The 23,925-nt window shown below is 23.8% G+C and overlaps 1 long non-coding RNA gene across 1 annotated transcript; it reads left to right on the top strand.

Moving 5' to 3' along the window:
* Nucleotides 1-6,261: 6,261 nt before the first annotated feature.
* LOC112683373 lies at nucleotides 6,262-22,768 on the top strand. The gene is made up of 3 exons (XR_003148584.1): nucleotides 6,262-6,292; nucleotides 16,194-16,271; nucleotides 22,366-22,768. It is a non-coding gene; the product is annotated as an uncharacterized LOC112683373 (long non-coding RNA).
* The last annotated feature ends 1,157 nt before the right edge of the window (nucleotides 22,769-23,925 follow it).

The following is a 23,925-nucleotide window of genomic DNA, read 5'->3' as shown; positions in this document are numbered from 1 at the left end:
GGGGGGGGGTCTAACATTATTATTTAATACAATTTATAGTTAATAAACTATATTCACCGCTAAAATGTTTCTACTTTTGAAAATTTCGAGAGGGTCCGGACCTTTGGACCCCCCCCCAGTTACGGCCTTGGTAATAATTTAGATTATTTAAAATTTTGGAAATAAAGCAAATCGTACTGTATCAACTAAATCTATGTTTTCTTACTAGGAATTATTCTTTACTAATTTTATTTATCTCATTCAAGATAAAAATCTTATTCGTCATATGTACAAACTAAATTAAATATAAAACTATGATAAACGAACACATTTACTATTATAAGATAACCACTTTGAACAACATTAAATTGTTAGTTACATAAGACTAGAATTGTGCAGTGTTCCGTGAAATAATAATCTATTTTAAAGTACGAGAAATAAATCAATATTTTAAAAAATAAAAAAAATAAGCCTGGGTTGTTTCTACGTATAAATGTATATTATTTTAAATTCACATCTACATTTATACGCTAAACGCATAAAGGATTTTTTAATTGTAAACAACGTTTTAATATGTTTTGTAGCCATTTTAGCAAAGTACATAATTGACAAAAATCCATCATAAAAACAAATATAAATAATGACTAACTTAGAAATAATACAAGATAATTAGATGCGTAAATAAAATACGTAAGGAAAATATACAAAATAGACTAATTTAGAAATATGTTCATTGATAACTAAAAAATTATCATTGGCAATAACTATACGAGTTAATAGGAAATAAGCTTATAACTTAGAAATTTCCTATTGTGTAAGTAAACTTTATAGACTTCGATTTCTAATATTTCATTTACATTCCAAAAATTCACAAAGTAAATAGACAATATTTTAAATTTATTGTATATAAATACAGTGATGCATCAGGCAGTTGTTGAATATGTTCCTAAAAGTGTATTTCAAAATAAAAATTATCCATGTATCTACAAAATTAAAAAAATTTATACTTGAAATTGGAAAGAACGATATGAATACATAAAATACAGATATATTCTAGATAACATGTAACTATTGAAGATTTATTTAATTTAATTAATAATTAATTTAATACAATATCTTAAGTCAGTTATCATTTATTAAATATTAGTATAATACTTATCTCCGATATTTATTGCCTATATTATTGTTGCTTACGATTTCCTTAATAAATTAAATACTCCGAAAGTAGTGTGTTGTCAACATTATTCAAGACAATTAGAGCTACGTGATAACAAAAACTTATATTAAAGTTGTTGGAAGAAAATATATTAACCATATAAAGAATATATAATTATTATATTATGCATTTATACAATTAGTATTTCAATTAAATTCTAATTAAATTAAATTTAAAAATAATTTAGCTACCTATGACAAATACGAAAAAATACAAAAAATATAATTTTTAGGTATTCTTCCATATTTTAGTATTTTACTTTCGCGTAACATTGTATATAATAATCAATATTTAACATTTATGTTCTGAAAAGTTACCAAGCCCAAGAAAAAAAAAAATCAATTTACATAAAATTACTATAATACAACTATAGAAGGCATTAATTAATTCTAGAACTGTACAAAAATTATTTTAATTTGAAAATAATGTATTAGAAAAAAACTAAAAATATTTTGAAATTAAATAATAAGCATAAAATAAATTGTCATTTGCTATATCAACATAGCAACTTCTTGAAATTACTGCAATCTCAATGAAATAAGATTACTAGAATAAAAGTAATTTAAGTAGCAAAGATTAAGTTTTGATAGTATAATGTAAAGAAATATTTGATTTATTTTATATTAATTATATATACTTATTAGTATACATTGTTAAATGACTTTAAAATGGTTATTAACTTTCGGTAAATAAGGTTTGTAGAAACATAGTAAATAAATTACTACACCTATTTTCAAAAATTAATAGAATTCAGTTTATTATTTTAAAAATAGATATTATTATTTGAAAAGAAATTAATTTCATGAAACTTAAAAAATATGTAAAACTTTTTCGGATCTTATCAACAAATTTCAATTTAAAGGCTTTATTAACAATTTGTAGTTAAAACAATCAATACAATAATTTTGCAGTTTTAGATAGATTAATAAATAGATGTATCCGTAGACCATAATTAATTGTTCTGCAAGAATTTAACTTTTAAAAAAATATGACATTAGCTGATCACACAATACACCACTGATTTTCTTTAATCGAATAGCAATCATAATAAAACAAAATAATAATTATGATAATAACAAAATAATAGTACCTATGGTAACTAGTATAACTAAATACTAGTGAACTTAATAAATTGTAAAACAATTCTTAAAGCCTATAATTTAAAATCCTTGTAGAACATAACTCTAATAATATAACGAATAATAATAACGAGAATATAACTTTTTATATTATTAAGAACACAATAATAAGTAAATTATTAAAATAAATCAATTGTAATTAAATTATTATGTTAGAAGATAATTCGAAATAAAAAACTATTTCCTGAATTCTTAAAAAATTCTTTATAATTTAAACTAAAATACTTTGACAATTATAAGGCATTGATATAAGACAAGTACAATGATACTTATACAATTATATAAATTTAGCACATAAAAATAGAAATTCAATTCGAGACTGGAATCTTTATAACTTGAATTTAAATGAGAAGTAAAAATATTGAGTTATTGAAGATTTTGAATTATCTCGACTTGACTGCATGTGTTTTGCATTACACGAAAAATTAATTATTAACTCCAAATATGAAAGGATTGTAGTATAGAGAATGAACTTGGAAATAAGTGATAAATAAATCGTTGCTATGATATTGATTGTATAAATTAAAAAACTCCGTGTCTTCGAGCATGACATAAGTGGCTTACAATGAACATAAAAACGCACGTGTAGCTCTCTTAAGTGTACCGACTTTATTATACTATCAAATTAATTATATGCTTATTATAGACGTTTATTGTGGATATTTTATTTGATCAAATACGTTAATATAGTTTAGAGCTTATTGATTGAACGGTAGTATGCAAAATTTAATCTTTGCTGTTTTTAAAATATTTATGTACGATAAAATAATAACCAGTTATTATTTTAAATGAGTAATACTGCCAAACATTCATAAATCGAAGCACTAATGAAAATTTTTTTGAGTTTTTAATATTTTAACGTACGTTACATTAGTACGCCATATTTTAAATATTCTTCAGATGTTATTCGTAAAACCAATTATACTAAAGTCATAGTAATATTATCATAGACACTGCAGATGCCAGACATACAGTACAACAAACTCTAGGTCGTGTAAACAATCGCAATGTGATTAAAACAATATGTGCATGCATATTATCAAATATGAAATATAGCTGTTCCGCCCCCTTTGACACACAAATTAAAAAAATTAGTCCTAAAGTCAAACATTGATTAGTTAAATATGACTGTCCTCCTCAACTATTTGAATATTTCTTTATAACACCACAATACGCATCACAGTGAAATAAAGTTTTAATTTTTGAATTACTGTAGAAATATTTTATGAGTTATTAATGATTATTCATAAATACCGTTAATTACTAATAAATATAATGCAGTTAGGTAACACCTATACTTTAAGATTTTGTATTTAATTGGTAATAAACTCATCATTCATTGATAGTCATTGCAAATGCCAATCCAATTGGAAATTGAAGGCGTTTAAATTGTATTGGCACATTTGTGGGTAAATTAAGGATTCGCAGTAATAATATATTTTCACCTCGGAATTTGCCATTTAAAATGATGACTTCGATAACATTTTTCATTCATTTTTTAATGACTAATCGCGCACCATTTCACAATCATGTTTGGATCAAATTACGAAGCAAAATAACCAGAGATCCAAAGTTCAATTGTAAATTATATGATGGCTTGCTGGTAAATCCAATGAGTTTAAAAACTCTGTTGGATAATTTACAGCTTTAGTAGCATCGCAAACTGTATCAATAGATTTGTATGACACCAAGTCTCCTGGTGACAAATGTTGTATCTTGAGATTCAATTCGTTGACCAGGCGCGGATCCAGGGGGAGGGTCATGGGGGTCATGACCCTCTCCAGAAAAACATCAAGATTAAATCCTTCGTGTTAATTTATAAATTAAAATATGCATAAAATGCGTTTTTAATTTTTTTTCAATTAGATTTTTTCTTACAATAAAAATGTTATACAATATATTATATTTATATAAATTTAAACTACATCATCACTTGTTCATAAAATCATAATTTCTATCCAACTTCTAAGAATAGTGATTATTAAATTACCGATAGGCTATAATATTGTTGGCGAATAAATATAAATATAATAGTAAATCTGCGGAAATTTTTGAGTGTTTGACCTTTGACGGAAAGATAGCTTATCTTAGATAAGATTACTGTCGATTCGTTGGCTGGTACCGAATTGGTTTTCGAGCTCCAACTCCACGTGCCGAATTGGTACTCATCTGAAAAAGGTATTTTATTAGGTATAGCCGAATTGGTTTCCGTTTAACTACGCACATTTTCCTTCTCAATTTTACAGGCTTAGGACTATCAACTTTAAAGTAAGCTTGGTTAATATGCGTTAATGTATGTTAAAAAAAAAATGATAAAAATATACAATTTTATATCGTTGATTTGGAAGTCAACTAGTCATCACTTAGGTGGACGAAATACAAATAGTAAAATATAATAAATACATTTTAAAACCACTGATTTGAAAATTTGAAGCTAACTTTCTTTAAATATTCAATTCTCGTAATCTTCTCATTAATGTACTCAGTCATACAATTTTCCAAGTATTTGTTATTTCTTTCCTGTTTGCTAGTAATTTGCTAGTATGTAGTAATCTATATTATATCTATTATATTTCTATAATCTATTTTATCGATATAATAATTGTATCTATATGTCATACATATAGCTTTTAAAATTTTGTTTTATGCTCTCGATGCACTAGCTCGCCTTATCTATACACAAACGGGAACCAATTCGGTTATTCCCAATCCGTTATCCGTATATTTATATAATATTATACCATATACTTGCTAAGCGCTAATTTAGGTTCTAATAACTTGTTAAAAAATACTATACATGCGATCATTCTTTACTCTCAGACGTTTTAAGGCTTAAGGTTTCATGGCTTCGTTTAAACATGGGAAAGGAACGCTTTGTTCAATATTGATAAGAATATACACATAAATGTTGATAATATAATTTCTAAATTTGGAAAAATAAAACAATGTAGATTAAACTTTGTTATTTAATTTTAAAAATTAATAATTTCAAATATTCATAACTTTCTAATTTGAATTAATAATTTACTTTTATTATTATGTAATTGTGTATTATCTTTTTGTACTTTCGAAAAAATGAACCCCCCTCAATTTGAGTTCTAGATCCGCGCTTATCGTTGACGTCCAAATTTTTTGCTGCTAAAATTGCTTTTTCTGCTAGTCACTCATGATTTGTGTATTGTCTGTGTACATTGAAAAATATCTGGTCAATGAGAACATCTTGCGAATCAATGATTGTGCCGAAATCGGTAGGTAATTTTATGCATCTCGTTTTATATGTAGTAACTTTCCCATCACCGATATCGACCGGATCAAAAATTATTAAATTAAACTACGATTAATTAAATAAAAGTACTTTTTCAATTTTTTTTTTGTAAAAACCTTCTGGCAATTACGAACAATTAAAAAAAGTTTGAGCCATATCAGCCCAACCATTCTCAATTGATGAAATGTTATACATTTTTGGCTCCATTTTTATATATAACTAGCTGACCCGATAATAATATTTTTTTTTCGTGTGTTGTGCTCTATTCATTTTAATGTACATTAATACAAGGCGCAGTAAAATTACGGCGCGGTAAAAATGTCGCGCGGTAAAATAACGCTAGTGTGTTACTAGCCTAATAGTTAGTTTTCAATCTGACAACATTGTACACCGAGTACATTGTTTTTTACCATGCTCAATCGGGTCGTCAAAAAGGTCGGCCGATAACAACCGTGCTCAATCGGGTATCACCGGAATAATTTACAGCTTCAGTAGCATCGCAAACTGTATCAATAGATTTGTATGACACCAAATCTCCTGGTAACAAATGTTGTATCTTGAGATTCAATTCGTTGACGTCCACATTTTTTGCTGCTAAAATTGCTCTTTCTGCCAGCCACTCGTGATTTGTATACATTGGGAAATATCTGGTCAATGAGAGTATCATGCGAATCAATGATTGTACAAAAATCGGTAGGTGATTGTATTTCATCTGTGGTAACTTTCCCATCACCGATATCTAACAATTGTTTAGAGAATCCTTAGCACGCAGCTTTTTTTGATTAAATCTCAAGTATCTAATCGTTCGCTCTCTAGCTTTACATACATTTCGAACATGAATTGTTGACAAAGCTCACAACATCGTAGAATAACCTTGTCCTGATCGCGTCTAATCATCAACCGATATGCATAATAATCCTTCGAACTAACATTCCTGTTTGTTTTGGCACCTGTTGCGGGATCTTGTTTTTAATATTTATGCAATAACCGTCATTTAATATCAAAAATAAAATTAATACATTTTATAAAGTTTTTAATAGTTTCATTTAATAATTCATTTTCAATTGCGCAGTTATCAACCGGGTCAAAAATTATTAAATTAAACTACGATTTATTAAACAATAGCACTCTTCCAAAATTGTTTTTTGTACAAACCTCCTCCTGGCAATTACAAACAATTAAAAAAATTTTGAGCCAAATCGGCCCAGCCGTTCTCAATTGATGAAATGTTATATATTTTTAGCTCCATTAATATATATATAAATGTATACAATATATACATATATAATATATATATACATGGATTAATTCGAAGATTCCAGACTATAGAATTTTTTTTTTATCACATTCACAGCAAATAAATAATTTTAAAATAATTGATATTCTTTGTCTGAAAAAAAAATTAGTCATTAGCCAACACCAATTGTTGTAATAACCCGAAGTGACAGAATTCTGTACATACAGGGGGAATATGATACAGAAAAAAACATTAACAATTTATTTTAATTATAAACTATCAATATGTAATAGGCTCAAAGATTACAAGATAATTAATTTTGTATTTGGTAGATTTAGCACATAAATTAATAATTATATAAATAGAATCACTGTGACATTGCTTAAGTTTGAATATTTTTTTTAGCTATTGTGGTATTGAGAAATTCAATTGTGATTACATTTTTTAATTGATGCTGACAAAACTACTCACGAGAAGTTAAAAATAGAATGAACTTTCAACTGTTGTCAACCTTATTTCATGTATTTTATTTTTTTCCAAATAATTACCTCACGTTTGTCATACCTTCCGACACACATTTATTTAACGTTTTAATTTTGTTAATAAAGGACAAATTAAAAGATATACAAGTAGATATTACCTAATGTCAAAATTTAACATATAACTTTGCATACAAATAAGTCTGTTATAATTCAAATTTGTTTTTGAAATTTGATACCTAGGTGCAATTTTTTTTATTTGCTTACTCTTATCAATCATAACATATGCAGATTGAATTTGTCATATATATCATATACTATTCATCGCAAATAAATTTTCGGGAAAATCTTATTCTTCCCATATTTATTTACTAACAAATAAATATACGTTTGTTATACAATATATATATAAATAACGTCTGGAATTAAAATGATGAAAAAAACACTCAAAAAATTATAACGAAAGTAAATTAACTTTATTTAAGTGGTAAACATAAAAATACCATCTGTAGCTATATGATTAATTATGAAGTGATGTAGAATAAAGCGATATGAGCACCAACATGTTCATAGCAATTTTGTCAACTGCCTAACACATTTTGTTGAAAACATTATTTTTGTTGTTAGTAAAATATAATTTTACAAATATTAATAAAATAATTTATTATCAATTTATTAATATTAATATAGATGATTATTATTTGGACCAATAAAAGTATAGAATAATATTTTTGAGAAATTCAACAAATATGCATTATTTTTAATCTTTTATCAACAACATTTTCAGAAAAACCTATAACACAGGTCAGAATCCATACCAAAATCCGTATTTAAATTAGATGATGGTATATAAAGATATAATTTAAAATATCATTAATTTGATCCATTTAAAAAGGTATAGAAATTATACCCATATCATGGGAAATTTTTTTTTTTTTTATTAATACAGTTGGTTAACCTTCTAATGTCTAATCGATTCTCATTAATAATAATTATTATTCATAGAAAGGTTATTAAACTAATTTTACCCATGAATAAGTAATCGATATTAGTACTGAAGTATTTAAAAAACATTTTAAAATATCTAATATTTAATTTCATTAACTTTTTAACACTAAATTAAAAAAACATTTACTTAAAAAGTTAATAATTATTAATTTTTGATTCTATTCGTAAACAATACAGTAATATAATTGAATTTAGATATCGTAATTATCAATCATATTACCCATCAATGACATACTATAATCAAAAATTTGTTTCATGATCATAATTATTTTTTTGTAGAATTACAATAGTTACAAAATAATAATTTATGACAAAATGTATTAATAACAAAAATGTAAGTAAATTATGAGTCACAAGGTACTTCAAATTTTAAATTTTGATAACATTTATTTATTCATAATTCCTTTTAACACATCTATTAGTTTATCATTAAACACATAATTAGAAAGCAATTTTAATGTTACCAATGATAATATTATAGTAGAGTTAGCTAATATTTGTTTTTACCCATATACAATAGAAACTTTTTTCTGTCATTTTTCTAGTATTCTTTTATTCCTGATTATTCTTCATATGAAATATGAATTAATTTAATTATATATCCATCACTTAGATTTTTCAGTCTTGTAATATTATATTACAATTAACATGTTTTTACAATTTAAAATATCATTAAAAAAAATGTCACCAATATCAGCTATCATGTTTTAATGGATTATAAAAGTCTCAAAACATTTAAACCCGAGGAAAGACAAAAATGAACAATAACATTTCTTTAGAAGTTCTGGTTGTGCTTTAAAATTCATAGTATTCTTATCTCAACAAGTACGAATCAAAACCACGATAAGCCACTGTCACCGGTTTATCTATGGAGGTCGTGTCAGTTATCACCTGGACTTTTAAAGTGTATCGCTAGATTTTTTTTGTCCACTAAGTTGTTATTTAACTTACAATTTTTACTCCTTCTAACAACAGTTGCTAGTCTTATATAGTAGGTATTTCACGCCTTGCATAATATGCAAATACGTCACAGCAACCAGTTGTGTAATTATAAAAAAGTAATTGATAAATAAATTTTATTGCAAAAAGGTACTTACATTTCCATGTAAAAATAAATTAAAAATTAATAAGATTTATTGGAAATTTTATTTATAGGAATGATAGAGCTGTCGTCATCAAGGTAAATTGTTATCCCGTGATTCTACGACACGTGCAAATTATACGATTATTTTTTTGCTGAACAATAATGAAATATAATTATCAATGAGATATATTATAAGAAATAAGAGATATAAAAATTTAATATTAAGTATATATTAATTTCAAACTAATAACAATGAATATGAGGAGGTATTAAGATCCAACATTTCTAAAACGCCAATAGTTGATCGTATTTTGATATACGTCTACATTACCAAGACATAATGTATGTTTATGTGTGTGTGTGTGTGTGTGTGTGTGTGTGTGATTTGAATCCAGATCAACGAACTCTAAATGTGATTAAGTTAATCATGGATTAAATATAGTTTTTGATAATTATTAATTAGTAATTGATATCTTAATTATTGAAAACTTAAATATCCTGTATAAGTGTCTGACAAGCTAATAATTATTGAACCGGGTCTTGTGAATTTTAAATAATTTTATGTTATATTACTGATATAGTAAATATACGACAGTATCATAAGACCTATTTATTATTATTCATATGTTCTATGATTATTAGTTTCACAAAATAACAATGTATAACATTTTTATGGTCTGTAGCATAGTGATAGCAAATTCGGACACCTAAATAAATAATAAATATAATTTTGAAAAATATGTGTTCAAGAATTTAAAAAAAAAATAATATTATGAAAAATCAAATTGTATACATTTATCCATGATATTATTATGACTATAAGACAAGATTATAAGTTAAAACGATATAATATTTCATTCATAAATCAGTTTACGACCATTGCATCACACCGTTCCTTAAGTACATATATTCATAGTATAGCATAATATTAGCCTGTTAGCATATGTCATGACGCAAATTGGAAATTTCATAAATTTGGTACAACAATATAATAATATCACGTTATGAAATTAAAATAAACTACTTATCAATATAATACAATAAATAAATAAACAATAAAGTTTTTTAAATCTAATCTAAACAGTATAAAAAATAAATTTAAATCTAATAAAATGATAGTGTTTTTCTAAAATTATTGAATAATATATTTTATTTTATAAATGAAACCATCGATTATAAATACTTATATTTATAATCAATGATGAAACTTCAAAATTATTTAACCATCTTTTATATTTATATTAAATTAAACTTATTACGTACCTACGTAAATATAATTACAAAATACACCTAAATTTTAAATAAATTCTAGGAGCAACATTTGGAGTTTATAGATTAAGCATTAACTCCATTATTTTTACCATGCAAATATTCTACTGTTTACCTAACCAATGATGGTAAATAAGCCAAAAAAAACTAACTTCTTTGATCCCAATCATACAACTTAAATTGCACAACTGATTGATTTTCGTATTTTTAAAATTAATTGGTAAATGCACAGATGTACTTAGGACATTACACTAATAACTAATAATTAATAGTTATTAATTATTTATAACTTTACAGTAGGAATTAAATTCAATAACTATTTTACATAATTTTAATCATTACATTTTAGTGAATTTTATCTTTAAAATACTTACACTGAATTATACTAGAATTTACTTTGAATAGTGTTATATTGATATAACTGCACGTCATATCAAATACTTGTTATTTTCAAATTAATTATAGTCTCATAAATAATTATTTAAAAAGTAAAAGGTAATAAAGGATATATCACTGAACTAAAAATTTAATTTACGATTTATTATTATTTTATGTAATCATAACACATAAATATTCTAAATTATTTTTTAAATTGATGGATTTATTATCAATTTATTGATTGTATTATATACATGCCAAACGTATAACAGTACAAAATAATGAAATAAATACATGTGATATATAAATTATATTTATTATTGTTTTAAATTTAATGATTTTAATTACAAAACAATAAATACTGACTGTAAAACTAATTAGAATTTCTAAATTAATTTTTTGCCGTTTCTTATTTTATTATGTAGCACTTATAAGTTATATTAGATAATATTATGTACTTATATATTTTAAGTTAAAAAGATTATATTTATCTATTTTTAATGACCAATTAAAAATTATTATTCATGACGAAACCAAAGCATTTTTTATTAAGCCAAAATTAGTATATAATGACGACATAATAAATGTAATTTTATGTATGGAAATAAAGGTAATTTTTATTACACATAATTAAACGTTTAATGTCACAGTAACATTAGAAACTACTCTAAACAGTTTTTAACTTTACTTTATCATTAAGCTTACAATTTATAAAACATCTAAATATAAGTAGAATAAATAATAATTTATTCCATAATTAGAAGCATGTATACTGTACGTATATTTATGATTTATGTTTTTTTTAACAAAAGTAAAATTATCCAATTATGAATTTTTATTTACATTGGAAATAACATATTAAATATTAATTTAATATTTATAGGAGTTAATAGTACATGAACTAAGGGCATTAATGGACAGAAGGGTTATTTTCACCTGGAATTTTATTTAAAATTATACGTAACTCAATATCATGCCAGGGGCGTCTTCAGGTCAATCCCATGGGGGGAGGGGGGGATTGAAAAAATTACACAAGTATGCAATATACAAGTTAAATTTAATAAATTAAAAAAATTACCAATATATAATAATCATAATAACTAAATTTAATGATGATACAGTACTAATAATATATAAAATATAAATTACATATTTATAAACTAAATTACAAAATCCAAAATTCTTTTATTGGAAGCAGTAAAACGATCAATAATATTTTCTAATGCTAATATTTTCATTGCAGGAATCGTTTCTTCTCCTTACCTTTTTTAATATGCACACTATGCGGATAAATAAAATCATTTCCAAGAATATTACTTAACTCCAGAAGTCTAACCTTATTATAATCATTAATTAATTTTGGTTTATCAAAATAATCACCAATATCTGCACTTAAATGTTCCTTGTATTTATTTGAACTTGATGGTCTCGATGGTATATTTTCAGTTGATAAAGCTTTATTTGGTACTTCACTGGAAGCTAATTCAGTTATTTTTAAAGTACTAGTTTCACTTGTTTTTTGACGCTTATTTAACCATGACGCAAGAATACCCGATCCATATTCGCTTCTTTTATTATTCATCATAAAATATGTCATAAACGAAAGTTAAAACGTCAAAACTACAAAACAGATAAGTTATATTTTGTGTTTCGTCACAATTCAATATTTTTATCACGGAATATATTTCATAATCAATGATATTTTGGAATCTATGATTATATTTATGGTAGAACAATTTTGGTGTGTATGATACATAGAGTAATACTCTAAAGAGTATTCTATGGTTTGATAACGCGACTTATCACATTAAAAATTATAGAGAGAAATCAATAGTATGAAATTTTATATAAAACTACGGTTAAAGATATCTTTATTCGTGAACAAAATATAAAAAATAAACAAATTCATTTTTATCAATTTATAACTCGTAAAGACAATGCATAGAAATATTTTTTATCCGCTACACAGAAACCCTTACTTACTGTATTTTGTTTAAAATAGTACTAAAAATCATGCATAGCGCCACACGGCCTACGGGGAGGGGTCGCCCCCATCGCCCCCTCCACCATCAGGGACGTGCTTGTATCATGCATTTCATAATTTATGATAAAATATTATGAACTACCTACTAAAATTGAATAACAAAATGTATATTAGTATATATATATGTATAAATTAGTATTACATTATTTTCAACATTTCTAGAAATCATATCATTATCTACCAAAACCAATCATTATCAATGATCAATGACTAACTAGTATGCTACTATAAAACTATATATAATAAGAATTAAAAAATGCTACTTTTTTCTGCGTATTCTGGCCTTATTTCGGGTGAGATTTTATCCTATAGGGATGTTTAACATGAATATTACTCACTGATGGTTTCAAGGTCATTTGAGAAGATTTATTTGAATGTAAGTTATTATTTATGCAATAATAGAATTTCATATTTTAACAACGATTCGAAATTGTAAATCAACAATAAGTGATCGTAAATTACATTGCTTTAATTTTTTATTGGGGTTAAATATATTTAATCTACATTTAGAAATAAATATTATATTTTAAAAATAAAAAATATTAAAGTTATCCAAGAGTAAATCATAATGAAAGCAAAGAGATAGGTACGTAGAAGTTAAAAATATTAAATAGATATAAAATATAATACCTTAGGTACGTTTTAAAGAATTATAGTAATTTATCCTTTAGTTAATATATATATATATATAAATAAAATTGTATTGAAATGTTTGGTTTCAGGATTAAAAATATCAAATTTTATAAAATATACAAACTAAAAATTAATAATCAAATATTACTATTTTATACTATAACCTTAACTTATCTAAATTTTTACAATAAAAAAAATATAAAATATTTAATAATATTTTCTTAATATATTTTTTTCTAAATTAAAACAAAATAATAGTTTTACGTTTATAATTTTTTACTTTTAATTTTTGTTAGTTTCCTATTTAGGTATTGATCAAATAAATTAAAAATTACTTTTTAATTTCTTATCTACTTAAAATATTGTAAAAGTTTACCTATTAAAGTTCTTCACTAGGCACCAAAAGTAATTTTCTAATCAAAGGAGAATGAAAAATGAAATTCTTCTGAACTTTCAATTTCTATTTTAAAATATTAAAATATTTACTTTATTATACTACTATTATTTTATATTTTATATAAAATATTTTAGGAAATTGTTTGTGGATCGTATAAATATTAAAACCAGTTTATTCCAGAATTTGACCTAATCCCGTCATAATTTATATTTGAGAATATGTTTTTGGTCACGCGTGATTAGATACACCTTAATTAGATTTAATTACAAATTAAATATAAATATATACATTTAATTATTAATATAACATACATTTTCATTGATTAGAGTTAGAATTTTCTAATACATTACTCAATTCCATTATACAATCTATCTTAAAAAGAATGAAATACATATATGGTATAATACCATAAAGTAAATGTATAATGTAATGATATGTACATAAGCTCATTTAATTACAAAAATCGTCTGTATTAAAAATTGAAAACAAATTCTTTGAAAATGTAATATCTCAAAGATAATTTTGAGTTTTTAATTATATTAAGATTTAGAAAATATAAAAAATATAATCAAAAATGAATTTCAATTTGTTCTAAAAAGATAAATATCTTGATTTTGCAAAGAATTAATAGAAAAACATTATAAATGATTAAAAAGTGATTAATTTAATTAGTGATTAAAAAAAAACATACTCAGTGAAAAAATGTATTTTATTTTATTGATCTTATGGCCTAAAGTATAACTATATCACGCAGGGTAATGTTTTTTATGAGATCCAGATAACGTAAATTCGATTTAACTAAATTTATCATCTCTTTATTGACTAATAAAGCACAGTACATCGTATATGTAGAAAATTAAAATATAAACTCATTGACAATACCAATTCAGTTATAGTTCAATAATACGTATTAGTAATTCGTAAACGTAATAGTTATTATTTATTATATATAAACAAAGACCTATGTATCGAAAAAAAAAAATCTGACAATGAGTATCAAACTGAAAAAACTCAATATAAAAATATTAATGTTCATATTTAATTAAACTTTTGGTGATGTAGTGCTTTTTTGAATTTAAAAATTTAGTATGATAAGGTATAAAATATTTAAAAAAAAATTTTTAAATTTTTACAACTATAAAATTTAATTATTATCCTATTTATGTTGTTTATTATATTAATTATTATATAAAGTTAAAAACCCTAATTCATAAACAATATATTCAATGTATGATTTAGAATGAAATTTTTTTTTACATTTATACAAAATTAATTAACATAAATAATAAAGCATCCCCTCAATTCTAAAAAGTAATTGTTATCATTTTTCCATTTTTTTATTTTTTTATAAATATAAGCCACATTTATAAAGCATTATAATTTATAGTCATATAAAATCTCATCAGAAGTTAGATACAGATTTGACGATAAAAATTTACAATTTTATAATACAATTATTTTATGTAAAGCTTGTTATAATTGATACAATAAGCTTATAACATTTTATATTACGACAATAATAAATATTGTAAAAATTTAAAAAATTCTATTTCTATTTTAATATTTTAATGGTTCATTAATCAAAATACTTATACAAAAAAAAATTATTTCATTAGTCTTCAGAATCAATTAAAAGTACGAGGTGTATGTTATAACTAAATTTTAAGTTACTCACATAAATCCATTTTTATAAATTGTCTTAATAATTTTATATTGGTAGCTTAAATAAAAAAAATAAAAAAAATAAATATAAATTGTCTTTTTTAATTGTTCTATGTATATTTATTAATTTTATTTTTTCAAATGTAAACTATTCCAATTAATTAATTTAACCTTTAACTTGTAATATTTAAAAACATCGTAAAAATAAAAATTTGTTTAAACAAGAAATTAAAAAAAAATTTGATTGTTCTTACTGTTTTAGTTAAAAATAGAATTGTTTTATAAATTGTCGAATTTTTTCCTTTGACTTAAAATATTCGAAGCGACTAAATAAAACTATTTTATAATAACTAATCAAATTATCATGTAACTACATCTTAAAGAAGTTTTTGTTATTTTTCAGTTGGACAAAAGAAATATTAATTCACACCAAAGAAAATATGAATAGTAAATAATGTTGTGTGTAAAGTTTACCCTAAAGGTACGTAAAATTCATCTATTATCTAAACAGTCTTGTAAAGAATACTTTTATTTTATATTCGGAATACATAATTAAATAAATGGGAATTCATATATTCAGAATATTTATTCGTTTAGTTCCTAAAAACATGTTTTGAACATTATACTACATATTCGAATAATTGAAAAAGTATTCGAATTCTAATACAAATTTTTTTTCCTATTAGTTTTTGTCAGATTTAGAATCGTTGGAAACTAGTGTTTATTATAATTAATACAAATATAATAATTAACAATACATCAATATATTATATTTATAAATTGACAATGTTATTGTATTTGTAGTTTTTAATATTTAATGATCTAAAACTTTTTATTATATTTCAGTGTAATAACTTTTTTAAACTGTTCATCACTCATACGCCCCCTTTTTTTGCAAATACTTTGCATCTGACATTAAAAACCCTTTCAACGGATGCACTATTTAGAAAATGAGTGTTATATTATATAAATATAATTTTAATTGAAGGTTATTCAATTAATGATGAAAGTAATTTATTAGAACTTTTGGATAAATACGTGGATATTTCATTTTCAATAGAAACATTTATTGAGCTTTTATTTGACTATGAAAAAAATCATCCTTATTAATTTCACAGTTTTCCTTATTTTCATTAAGTATGATATTTTAAAGATCAGATAATGTTGCATGTATTTATATTACAGCATCTGTACACTTTTTTTTATAACAAAATCTATATTTGTATTGTCACAGCAATATGATTGAGAAAGGACTGGAAACTGCTACAATTACTAAAAAAAGATCATTAAAAATATTATTATAAAATATTAAATGTGCCCGATTATTAGTAAAAAAAAATTACTTTTCACAAATTTAAAACTATTTTCTGGTTTGGAAAAACGATTTTTCAATTAATAAAAAAATATTTAAAATAATATTTGAACATAAATAAAGTGTTCAAATATTTTACAACACTATATCTACATAATATATTTTGAATTCTTTATAGATTTTATAAACAAAGTAGTTATTTCAATTAAAATTATAAAATACAAGACAGATTTCATCCAAGGTACTAGAAAATTTAAAAATGAAATATTCCTTACATAAAACATAAAAAAAAAATTTCTATTCGTATGGAAAATAATTTTCAATTTCTTATTTAATATTTACAAATATTTAAATATTTAAATATTTAAAAATTATCACTCCATGTATAAACATTATATATACTATTTATATATATTTATTACATATTAAAGATATTTCAAAATTATATAATGTGATGTTTAGTAAAAATATTACATTAGTGACTAGTATGTATAGTTTAAAAAAAATAATCAAACCATCGATTATAAAAAGTCAGTATAACATTCAAGTTAGTCATGGAACATATGTATATTTTACATTGTATAGTTATTCTTAGCAATTTCAATTCTTGTGCGAAAATATAAATATAGTTAAAATAGTAAATACTAGTTTTTATAACCTAAAATAATGCACTTTAAAAATAATTGTGACACCACAGCAATTTATAATTTATTTTAATTTAATTGTTGATGGTAAACCTAGGTACTTAAATCGGAAGTGTCCAAAGGTTATGTAGGTGAGAAAAAACCATTCTTATAGACAATAAAAATAGCAGGTTTCTTTAAAGCCCAAAAAACAGTTACAATAAACGCTACGGACTGGAAAGCATTATACAGGGGGACACCCATTGTTCTACAAGGCATATCGTTATTTTATTTGTTATTGGTGCATTTAATTTTTTTCTTTCAATTACCAATTCAAATGAGACTTCACAATATAGTGCTGGGGGAACCGTATAGTATTATTGAATTCACCTGGCTACTCGTCAAACATGACGATATTATATACAGGTCAAGTACCTTTTAAAACTTAAGTTTGCAAACGAAGTAGTTATCAACGAAGAAATATATCTGAAGCGGATTAGTAACAATGATGGCTTATTAATGTTAATAAAAATTGGAACTATTTGAGTTATTTCCGAAAACCGATATTTAAATGATTTATCATTAACTACAATGGTATTATTTGCTTTAAAAGTAATACTAAGCAGTAAAACAAAAAGGAAAAAATAACAGGGAACTTAGCACTCAAGTCCTCAATGTAGTATATAATTTATATATGTATTCATATATTAGACATAAGAAAATAACTACCAAAACTTAAATATTAAGGATATATTATAATAATTTAGAGATCTGTGGAAATTGGAAAGTTATATATACGGAAGTCAATATTTTTTTTAAATAAGGGTTTGAACACATTTTTGAAGCTAAGCCCCGTAAAAGCGTGAAACCCTATTTGTGGTACAGCTACCAAGGATTGTTAATAATTTAAATTTTATTCTTTAACCATTTTTATGATGGTGGCTACAATTATGTACTTTTTATTTTAAAATAATACATTAAATTATACTTTAAAACTTGATTTAGAACAGTGTTGTAAAAATAATTGTATTTCATACACTGAACGGTTTATATAATTATACTATATAATAGTAATATAATAGGAAAACAAAAAAATACAGTGACTTAGGTACTGATTTAGTACACACTGTTTAAGTGACAATAGTGAAAAACAGAAATTCCTCTAACAAATTATAATATTTCAAACGTATATCTTTGAACTACTAGCAAATTATTTTTTCATATGATAAAAATAACTATAGGAATGTATGTTTATAAAATATGCTACATATAACTTGAATTAATTAATATTTTTAATAATAATAATTATGTATAACATAAATAGTACATTTTATGTTTATATAACATGCTATGTACTAATTTACAATTAAATAAATACAAACCGGGAAATATATCTACAATTATTTCACCTTGAATACTTCTGTTTTTTAATAAATAATATTATTTATTTAAAACACTAAATAGTATGATTTGAATTTTTGTTAAAATGAACATTAAAAAGTTAGTGTACTTTAATACGATGTACTTATAGTTAAAGCCTATTGGTAATAGGTATTAATATACAGTAAATATATTTATTTATACAATAACTTTAAATTATATATGGTCACCATGAGCTACGTATATTGGTGGAATATAGAATATTTGTAAGTCCATTCAAAATTCTAATCACTATAATATTAAAAAGAAATAAAGTATGTTTTATGCAAATAAATAAAAAATTATTTACAGTATTTTACATTTAAATTATTGTCTGCCAAATTATTGATTTTTAAAACTATGAAAAATTATTATATTAATAATATAATGTAAATATTAAATGTACTCATTTTTTAATTGGTCAAATAAATTTACAATCATAAATTAGTTTTATCTTTATTAATAATATACTTCTGTATGTACTATCTAAAATACAGGTACAATATGAATAAGCAATTATTTTAAAAGCATATGTATTATGGTATATTTTAAATGTATTTTCAATATTTTCAATATTCAAGAATAACTTTTGTGTGTTAGTTCTTACGCTCCGTTTAATTTGTTATCTTTTTAAAGTCAATATGTTGAGTTAATAATAAGAACCAACATTCTAAGCCAATTAATTTTCATAAAATGACAAAATATTAAACTACGTTTAGCAACATACAACACCATTAAATGTTTTTATAAAAAAATTTTTTTTATGTTTTTATAAGAAAGAATAATGGACTAAAGATAAGCCATTTTAAAAATTAAAATTAAAATTGAAACGAGTTTCTTGTGAAATTCTTAAATTCATATACAATTTATGTTAATAAATTATAGATAAACATTTGTCATAATCGCTAGGTTTCTTTCAAAATTAAAATGGTGAATATGTTTCAGTAGGTACCAATATAATCCACTTTAAGAACTTTTATAGTTTTCTGTATAGATTAGATAATACTAAATTTATTTTGAAAACAAATTATATACGTTTTTAAATCATATAGTATACAATACATCCGTGTATAATTTTTATCTATTTTTTGATTCTTAAAAAAAAAAAAAAAAAAAAAAAAAAAAAAACTATAAAAACTTACTTAAGGTTATGAGAAATGTTCAACAATGATATTTAATATCATAATTTAATATTTTCCTTCAAAAATTTAAAAAATCAATTTTAATCTACTTAATATTTTTAATATTTGATATGTAAATGGTGAATTAAGTTGAAACATTATAAATTCGTTCATACAACATTCACCCTAAAATTTGGATTCTGCCCTAACATTACCGTTGATAATTTACCCTTAATATAGAGAAAATAATCACTTCTTCCAATGCTGTTAAATACTTAGGCTTTAATCTGGATATTTAACCTAGCAAAATCATATTAAAAAAAGACGTCCAAGTATCAATGCACGTCTTCGCTCACTAAAAATACTAATAACAAAAATTTAATTCACTACCTTTTATACCAAATTCTTAATATATAAAACACTTTTAAAGTCAATATGGAGGTACGAAGTTCAGCTCTTTGACTAAAAAATCAAATTAAATTAAAATCCGATCATTCCAAAATATTACACATGGTCCACCCTACGTATTTAACCAGTCACTCCATTATGACCTATGAATTAAAGCAATTGAGGAAAAATCAATAGTTTTTAACAAACAATTTTTTCCTAGATTAAAAAAACACGATTATACATAAACAAAAGTGTTATACATTCCTATACTCCCAGAAAATACTCACCCAAGATCGCAAAATTAGATATTTTTTAATTATTTAATTTAATTGTATTTAATTCATAGCTAAATTTCACTAATGGGCTTCTTAATCACACATCAAACTGTTTATTGTTCTGGTTTCAAATATATTGCTTATGCTAAGTTGTATAGATTCTATAGATTTCATATTATTTGTAAAAAGTAAAATAAAATAAGAAAATTTAAATTGCCATAATATTGCTATAATTACAATGGCAATGCTACAGTCAATACTAAATATTTAAAAACCCTTCATAGAAATTAAAGAAAGTAAAACGTTCTTTATCTTATGAAGCAATATGAATTCCTTGGTAACTAAAACTTTATGCTATGTATTGTCACCTTTATATAACCACATACCATCAATTTTTGTTGTAATCAAAAATTATATCAATTAAATCAATTATCAACTTTTTTAATCTAAATGATTACGAGTAAAAATAATCAGAAAATTGTTGATTAATTATATAATCGAGATATAATTTGTACTCTGGTTTTACCTGAGATGACACTTTTGAAGAAGGGAATAACAATTTTATTTCTGGAAAATGCGTATAGAATATCTAATTATAGTTCATGGAGTAATTTGAGCACATATTGAGAGTTCAAAGAGAATTTAATGTCTCGTCGGTTTCATTAATCGAAACGGAAACTAAGTGCACTATAGTTCTATAGTGATTTTTTTTATAAAGATTTTTAGTTTTCAATATAAACACACAAAAAGTTGTACACCAAACGATATTATGTACTAAACTAAACTTTAGTTTTACTTTGTATTTTTAAAATTGGCATTAGTAGGCGAACAAATACCAAAACAACTAAAAAAATTCATAAATTGTGAAATATTATCGTAAGACTCAAAATTTGACTTTGATTTTTGTTGATTATTAATATAATAATTTTAGATTATTTAATGACTTATCGTTTTTAGAATTAAAAACTTTTTAAAATTATTTCTAACCTTTATTTAGGTCATCAGAAAAATATAGAACTCTTAAAATCCAGTGGCGTATTTACGGGGGGATCAAGGGGATAAATCCCCCCATAGGCTATATACACACAATTAATTATAGTAGTTACTCGTTATAATTTGACGATTATTATTTAAAATATTATGATCAGCTGATTTGGTTGGAAATACAATTACTCGTAAAAGAATTACAACTAAGCTAATAAATCGAGCGAACCCTCCAAATATGATATCTGATGAACAGTATTTTAGAGTGACTATATTTTTACCTTTCTTGGACAATTTTATATCTGAAGTTAATGATCGTTTTTTAAAACATTAAAATGTTTTAAGAGGTATGTTAAAGATACTTCAACATTCAGTTAATAATTATAATTACTTTCCTGTTTCTAAATGTTATCTATTTTTCTTATTCATAAATTAAATTGTTTGTTACTAGGTTTTGAATGCTTATTTCATTCAAAATTTTCTGACGAAGACAGGAATGAAATCAAACATTTGGTTGATTTATATTTCGCCACAATTGATAAAAACAATATTATTGCTAAACTCAAGATGTGAAGATTGAAATTGGCCTCTAGTGACTTAAACCTAACTAAAAATGGATTAGAAGCTTTAGACAATTGCAATGAAGAAGTATATCGAAATATCCATTTTTTATTAAAAATATTTGTTAGTTTGCCTGTTTAAACAGCAACTCCAGAGAGAAATTTCTCTAGTTTAAAACGCCTCAAGACCTATCTGCGAAATACAATGGAAGAGGTTTAATATAATAAAATTATATAATATAATAACATTATTTGTTTTAGACAAGTTTAAATGAATTAACACTGTTGTCATTTATCGAGACATATGCTTATCAGTTGAAGAAGTTATAGATAAATTATCAAAAAAAGCAAGAAAATTAGATTTTGTATTGTAATAACAAATAAGTAATCGATTTTTAGTTTAATAAAACATTTAATCTCAAGTAATGTGTTGTGTATTATAATTTTGGCAAACATAGAAAGTATATTTAATATTAATAAGCTTTTATAATTCCTGGAAACTTGGGGTGGGTGAGGGGGCGTAGCCCCCTCAAGTTAGTAATTGCCGTAAAAAGTCATATCCCCCCTCATGACAAAAACCTAAATACGCCACTGGTAAAATCAATACCATTATTATCAACGCTTTGTCTCTCTTTAAATTTATATGACCTGCTTTACAAATCTATATAGAACGTACACAACTCGTGGACGACCCAGACTGTATGATCAGATTTGGGTCACGAGCCTACATCAGGCCTATATAAAATATTCCCGGGGGTTGTGCGTCGGTTAGCAGGTCACGGTCGCTATATAGGTCTATAAATGCGCAAGTGTTGTGGGGATAGTACGAAAAACTACACGTGGCATTCAGAAATACAGAGTGATTCTGTATTGCCTTAACAAAAATGTTCAACTACTTTTGTTCAAAAAATACTTTTAAACGAAAATATTTTTAAAATAGTAATGAATATATAATTATCATTGGTTCCAGGGGTGGATCTAGTAATATGAAATGGGAGTGGCTAATTTATATCTATAGAAAGACAAAATATATAATTTTAGTAAATACATATGTAATTATAATATATTTCAAAATGGTAAAATTTGAAAAGTTATTAAGTTAAACAGTCTTTTGATTAATCTTCAATTAAAGATATTCCTATTAAGTATTTATTACATACATAATATATAACACGTCCAAAGGAGGGTTAAAGCCCCTTAGTCCTCCTTGAGTCTACGCTTGATTGGCTCTATAGTATTTTCCATAAAAAACTACATTAAAAAAAAAAAAGTTGAACATTTTTTTATATAATGTTTGATTCGATATATATCATATACAGTGTATAAATGAAGAACTGAGAAAACTCAATATCTCTGCGTACAGACGTGCAATTTGAATTCTGTTTTTTAGTTGGTATTTATTACATAAAAATACACATTTTTATGATCTTCAAATTTTTTAACTTAATTAG

Source organism: Sipha flava, unplaced genomic scaffold (assembly GCF_003268045.1).
Source record: "Sipha flava isolate LNK unplaced genomic scaffold, YSA_version1 224_pilon_pilon, whole genome shotgun sequence".
NCBI lineage: Eukaryota > Metazoa > Arthropoda > Insecta > Hemiptera > Aphididae > Sipha > Sipha flava.
This window is presented reverse-complemented; position numbering and strand designations above follow the sequence as displayed.